The sequence below is a fragment of the Fusarium redolens genome (genome assembly GCF_020744475.1).
Source record: "Fusarium redolens strain MPI-CAGE-AT-0023 chromosome Unknown BKA55scaffold_5, whole genome shotgun sequence".
NCBI lineage: Eukaryota > Fungi > Ascomycota > Sordariomycetes > Hypocreales > Nectriaceae > Fusarium > Fusarium redolens.
In genome coordinates this window covers 1,493,966-1,501,050 of record NW_025763668.1, presented here as the reverse complement: position 1 = coordinate 1,501,050, position 7,085 = coordinate 1,493,966, and positions in this window count along the sequence as shown.

The following is a 7,085-nucleotide window of genomic DNA, read 5'->3' as shown; positions in this document are numbered from 1 at the left end:
AAGCTATTTTACTAGAAAAGCACCCTATAGGCTTTAAAGACCCCTTTTAGGGCAAGACCTGCTTAAGACCTAGCTAATTAATTATATTAAAGGCTATTATAAAAGCTATTAGGTTTATTATTAGCAGATTGTATAGGGCATAAACTAAGTATTATTAAAGTATTATATTTCTTAATAATAGATTTAATATATATTAAGCTTAATTAATATAAAGAAGTTATATTAATAGTTAGTAAGCTAGAATTTATAAAAGTATTAATAAATATATTTTATATATTTATAGTAACTTATTATAATAAGTTAGTATTTATATATAAGTTATAAGTCTAATTATAAGTCTTATTAAGCGGTTTATAATGGAAATAAAGAGAAAGCATAAGTTATTAATTAATTAGGGGAAATTTATAGGTTTTATGTAATATAACTATAAGGATTATAACATTTATAGGCAAGGAAAAAGCCCCTGGCCTTAGTAGCTAAACTAGGCCCTTACTAGACCTAGTAATAGCTAAGAAAGATTTGCTTATAATAGCCTTCCTTAAGCTACTAGCTAATATAATCTATTAAGGCATAGCCCTAGGTATTGACCTTTTATATACTAGCTGCCTTATAGGCCTAAAAAAGCCAGGTAGGGGGGTTAGGCCTATAGCTATAGGGGATCTTATTTATAAGGTAGTTATAAAAGTAATCCTTATAACCTTCTTTAAATTTAAGACATTATTACCTTTCTAGCTAGGTATAAATAGCCTAAGAGGGGTTAAACTAGCTATCTTCCTGCTAAAAGAGGCTATTTTAGGCCTTAATAGTGCTAATTTTTAGTAGCTAGCCTCTATAAACCTTATTAATACCTTTAACTTAGTAAATAGGGCCTTTATAGCTGCCTTAATAACTACCTATGCCCTTACCTTTTATAAGGCAGTAGCTTAGGCTTATAATAGCCCCTCTCTCTTAGTATTAAAAGAGGGGGGTTATTTAGCCTTTTTTAAGAAAGTTAGGTAAAGAGACCTTTTAAGACCTTTCTTATTTTCCCTAGCTTTTTAACCTACCTTAAAGACCTTAGTAGCTAAGCTACCTAAGGCTACTTTAATAGCATACCTAGATAACCTTTATATCCTTAACCTGGCCCTTAATAGCACCCTAGAGGTAGCTAGGAAGGTCTTCTTTATATCCCCTTTTTAGCTTAACTTAGCTAAAAGTAAGGAAATAGCTATAAGGGACTTAAAAGAAAAAGGAATTAAGGCCCTAGGGTCCTTTATAAGACCTATAAGGCTTAAAAGAGCCTTCTTAAAAGGGAAAATAAGGACTTTATAAGAGGCCCTAACTGCCCTTTAAGACCTTTTAAAGCAGTATACCTTGCTCCTTTTTAAGGAAAGTATTTAGCTTCTTCTTAAGTACTTATAAAGGGAGTTAGACCTTATAGGCCTAGAAGACCTTTAAGAAGAAGCTAATAGCCTTATTAGGCAGGCTATTATAGCCTTATTAGCTAAAAGCCATAGTAACTACCTTAAAAAGCCTACCTTAAAGCTTATAGCTCTTTTAATTTAAAAGGGAGGTCTTAAAATCCCTTTATATAAAGAGCTAGTAATATAACTATATTAGGCAGCTAAAAAAGCCTCTAAACCTACCTTAGAAAAAATTAGAAAAAAGCCCCCTATAAATACAGGCCTTAGGCTAGGAAAAACAGCCTAAGAGGTCTTAAAAGAGGCTAATAAGGCTAGGTTATAAAGCGTTTTTTAAGACCTACCTATTAGCTATAAGTAAGCTAGGCTAGAAAATGCTAGCTATCTAGGCTATAAGTGGCTTAGAGTCCTGCCTATTAAGAAAGACCTATCTTTTATAGACTTTAAGATAACTAAAGCCCTTTATAGCTAGCCTTTTTACTTTATTAAGCCCCCTAGCTTGCCCTATAGCTCTCATAAGGCTATAGCGGCCTTAAGCTATAAAGATACCTAGAAGGGTGCTTCTAGATAGTAAATTATAAGGCATAATAAGATTATAAGGGCCTTTTATAAAGCCCTTAGCAGCCAGCCTTCCCTAGAGGTTAAAAAAGAACCCCTAGTTAATAAGGAGACTAGCCTACAGGCTGACCTAGCAGTTACCTTAAGAAAAGGCTAGTACTTTTATAATATTTAAATTATTACTATTTCTAAGAATTCCATAAGGGAGGACCTTTATAATACCTTTATAAAGGCTATAAAGGAAAACTACTAAAAATATAAGTCATTAAAGGCCTTTTTTTAACTTATTATTATCTCTACAAGTAGCCTTATAGACCTAAAGACTGCTAAGACTTATAAGCTCTAGGAGCTTATAGGACCTATAGCAGCTACCTAGCTTAATGTTATTATAGGCCTAACCTTAACTAGAACTAGGGCTATCTTAGCAGCTTTTATAGCTAAAGAGATCCCTATAGGCCTAGCTTGGTCAGCCTGGAATACTTCTAGAAGGTCTTCTTAGACCTCTTATAGGCTATTTTAGCCTTATATTATAATGGTTATAGCAAGCATTCCAGGGTAAGAGGTCTAAGCTAGTTAGTAGGGTTAGGTAGATATCTGTAGTAATATATATAAAGGGATAGATTCCCTGGATAACTTTAGTAAATATGCTTTTTAATACTTTTATGTTTTTTTTTCATTTTATGCTTTTTATATATTAATTTTATACTCTTTTCCTTTATATTTAATATTATTAAATTAATTGTTTAATTCTTTATTTATAATAAAGACCTTATTTTAATTAAACTAATTAATAGTTTATATTTAACTTATAATTAAAAAGTATTAGAAGATATTATCTTTTATAGTCTTTTTTTATTATTACTTTTACCTTTAAATTAGTCCTTAAAACTAGAAAATCTACTTTATTAATATATTAGTCTTTAAAAGGATTTAAAGTAATTTAATTATTTAAAAAGAGGCATTTTATATTACTTAAATTATAAATTATAATAATTAAAGAAAAAGGGAATATATTATAAAGAATAAATAAAGGTTAAGATAAATAATAAAAAGTATTTATAAAGTAATAAGAAGTAATAAATCATTAATTATTAAGCTAGAAGTAATAAACTAAATAGCTTATATATATAAAAAGTAATATTAAAATTATAAAGTTAGTATTACTTATAATAACTCTTATATTAAGTAATATTAAAATTAATATATAAAGAAATCTAGCCTTAACTTATAAGAGAATATTAAGATTATATTATATTTATAATTATAATATACTTAATATAGCTTAAATTATAAAACTTAAAACTAATATTAAGGTACTTATAGAGCTACTTAGGTATAAGTTATTAAAAAAGTTAATTTATAATAATTAAACTATTTAATATTTTGATAAAATAATCTAAAATTATATAAAATTAATTAATTAAATAGATTTAAAAGACTTTAATATAAGATATTTTTATATTTATTATATTTTAGACCTTTATTAAGAACTTAGTAATTATAATAATAGCTAATATAATTATCTTAATAAGGATAAATAAAAGAAATATATATAGCTTTTTATAATTATTTCCTTATTAAAAAAAGACTTTATTAAAATACCTTATATTAATTAATTAATTAATACTAGCTATAATAAGCTTTAATAATACCTTTTTACCTTTTAATAATATAAATATTATATTTATTAAGCTAATAACCTAGCTAACCTAGCCTTAAGAAGTAATAATAGCCTTAGCTATAATAGCTAGCTAGCTTTAAGATCTTATTATAGCTATTTATAAGTATAAGCCTTATACTATAGTTAACTAAATAACTTTATATATAATTATCTTTAATAATAAGAATATCTTAAAATACTTTTATTTTTTAAATGTTATATAAATAATATTAATATACCTAAAGAAAAATATATTATAATACTTAAGATATATACTATTTTAACCTTTATAGAGGATATCTATTAAGCCTATAAAAGGTATAATTAGGAGGAAGTTAAGAAGAACCTTGAAGAAATTTTTATAGCTAAAGATAATATTATTTTAATAGCCTTAAAGCTAGGCTTAAAAGGCTTAATTAAGAATAACTCCTTAAAGATTACCTTAAATAATTAAATAATTAACTTAATACTAGTTTAAGTTTAAAAGCTAAATAATAATTATAAGAAATAAATTACTTAATTAAAAAATATCCTTAATACTATTTATTAAGAAGTCTTAAATAAGGTTACTTTATAATATAAAAAAACCTAAGATAAGATAAAACTAATGCCTTATAGAGATCTTACTTATATAATTAGATTAATAGCTAATAATAAAATTACTAAAGTTAAGAATTATTATTATTTTAAGGAAATTAAAAATACCTTTAAAGTCTAAAAGCCTAAATTTAATAAAAACCCTTTTAAGGTTATTTTTAAAAAAGACTTTAAGATAGCTAAAGAACTTAATATTAATAACCTTATTTATATAATATAAAAGCTATAGGTTAACTTAGTAAATATTATTAAAGACTTAATTAAAGGTTATATTAAGATACTTAATATTTAAATAAAAAAAAAGATAATAAATTAAATAATATTCCTTTCTTAATATTTAGGAATCTAGACTTATTTTGTAGCTATAGTTTTAATTAATTAATTAGAAGAGGAGTTTAATATAAATATTAATACTTAATATACTAACTAGAGGTAATAGTATTAATATTAATATTATACTAAAAAATGCTATTTTCTAAAGACTTATTATAACTTAAAGTATAATAAGAAATATAACTTAGCTAATTATAATATATTAAGTAATATAGCTTAAATAAGTATTTAAAAAACCCCTATCTTAAATACCCTTATTAATAAAGCTAAAAGTAACTTTAAGATTAAAAGACTTATTTATACCTAGCTTACGAGGTTTCCTAACTCTTACTTATATTATAATTTAATTGGTATAAAGAAATATAATAATAAAAGGATTAATTAAAATACCTAAGGTAAACTAGGCAAGCTTATTTAAAAGTACTTAAATAAGAGCCCTTTATACCTAAAGATATATACTCTACCTTATACCTACCCTAGCAGTAATATATATCTCCTAATAGAAGTAATTAATAAAGTAAATAACCTTACCTAGCTTATAAAGACTTTTAAAATAGCCTAAATAAATCTCCTTATATTTAATATTAATAAAGGTAAAGAACTAATTAATTAAGTAATTTTGCTATTTATAGACCTTTAAGTCTTTAATATTAATATAAATATAACTATAAGGAAGTATATTTATATTAAAGATAAGGATAAGATATAAATTACTAAGATTTTTAAGAGGAAAATTATAAAAAAAACTTAAGGAATCCTAATTTTATTAAAAAAGGAAAAGGTATTAAGGGATTAGATAACTTAAATATATATTAGGCCTTTATTTATAATTATATTAAAAGTAACTTTTATATAAAGAAAATTAGTATTTCTTTATTTAATTTAATAACCCTAAATATATAAATAGGCAAGGAGATTATAAATAAACTTATAAATATAGCAGAAGGCATTTCTAAGATCTTATATATAATAATTAAAACCCCTTAGTCTAATTAAAGTAGTTTAATATCTATAAATATAGTTTATTTTAAAAGTTAGGACTTTTATAATAGCTACTAAGATAATATAAGTAAAAGGGCTAATATTTATATTATCTTTTTTAAATCTAAGGACTAAAATTAAATTAATTAGTTAGTTAATTATATTAATAATAATATATAAAATAGCAAAATAAGTCCTATACTAGTTAAAGAAGAATATAAAAATATTAAAGATAAAGGCACCTTATAAGAATCTAAATATATTATTTAAACTATTAAAGAATAAAAGGCAAAGCCTTAACTAATAACCTTAAGGAGTATATAAAAAGACTCCTTATATAATAAGATTTTAATTTATATAAGAGAACTAATAGATTTAATAGTTAATAATACTAGAGTTAACTTTTATTTAAGGAATACTAATAAGGCCATAATATGAGTATAAGAGCTATTAAAAATTATAATTAGACTTAATAATCTAAATAGTAAGGTCATAAGAGCTATAATAAATATAAGATCTAAAGGAAATAATATTTTAAAAAGGATTATAAGGGATTATAAACTAAATGTTATTAATATAAAGGTAATTATAACTTCTTTTATAAGTAATAAGCTAAAGATAGTTAATTAAACTAAAGCTAAGGTATATTTAGTAAATACTTAAATATTATAATGCCTCTTTATAGCCCTAAAAGCTATAATATTAATCCCTTTTATTCTTAATATATCTTTTATTAAATCTACTTAAGTTATATTTAATTACTTATTATAAAGTAGTTTAATACTTTTCATTTACTAATTAAGAAATATAAAGTTTATTACCTTAGTAGCTAGATTAGTTAGATAAGAGTTAATAAAGATTAAAACTAAAAGATTAATTAATTTAAAATAAATATTAACTCCTATATTAAGTAAAAAGTTAAAAATATTATAGGCTTAAAAGAAGATAATAACTTATTAGTTATTAAGGTAATAAGCTAAGAATTTATAAGTAAGATTATTAAGTTAATTATATAAAAAGATATAAAATAATATAAAGAAGTCTTTAAGAATATAAGCTAAGAGATTAAATAATATATAAAGCTAGTAGTTATAAAGAAGAAAGCTATTAAAGTAAAAAAGAAAAAGAAAGAAGGAAAAAGGGACTTAAAATATAGTATATCCCTAGACCTTAATATGCTAGAATCTAGAACTATTAATATTAAGGTTAATATAATATATAAGTATAAAGGAGTTAAGATTTATTTAATAAATAATATACCTTTAAATAGTTTAATTCTAGATAGTAACCTTCTTTAAAAAGAAAAGAAATAGGCTTAAATTAAGGATATATTTAATAATATTATAAAATATATTAAGTAAATTACTTTAAAGTTCTTTAAATTAAAGTAAAGAAGTTAATTAAAGGGAAAGAGGCTTAAAAACTAAAAGATTAAATAAGTAAAATACTAATTATAGTAAAACTTAATATATTTCTTAAAATTATATATAATTAGGAAGTAGTGTTAGCCTAGGACTTTATAAAATATAAATAGCTAGATTTAATTATTACCTTTT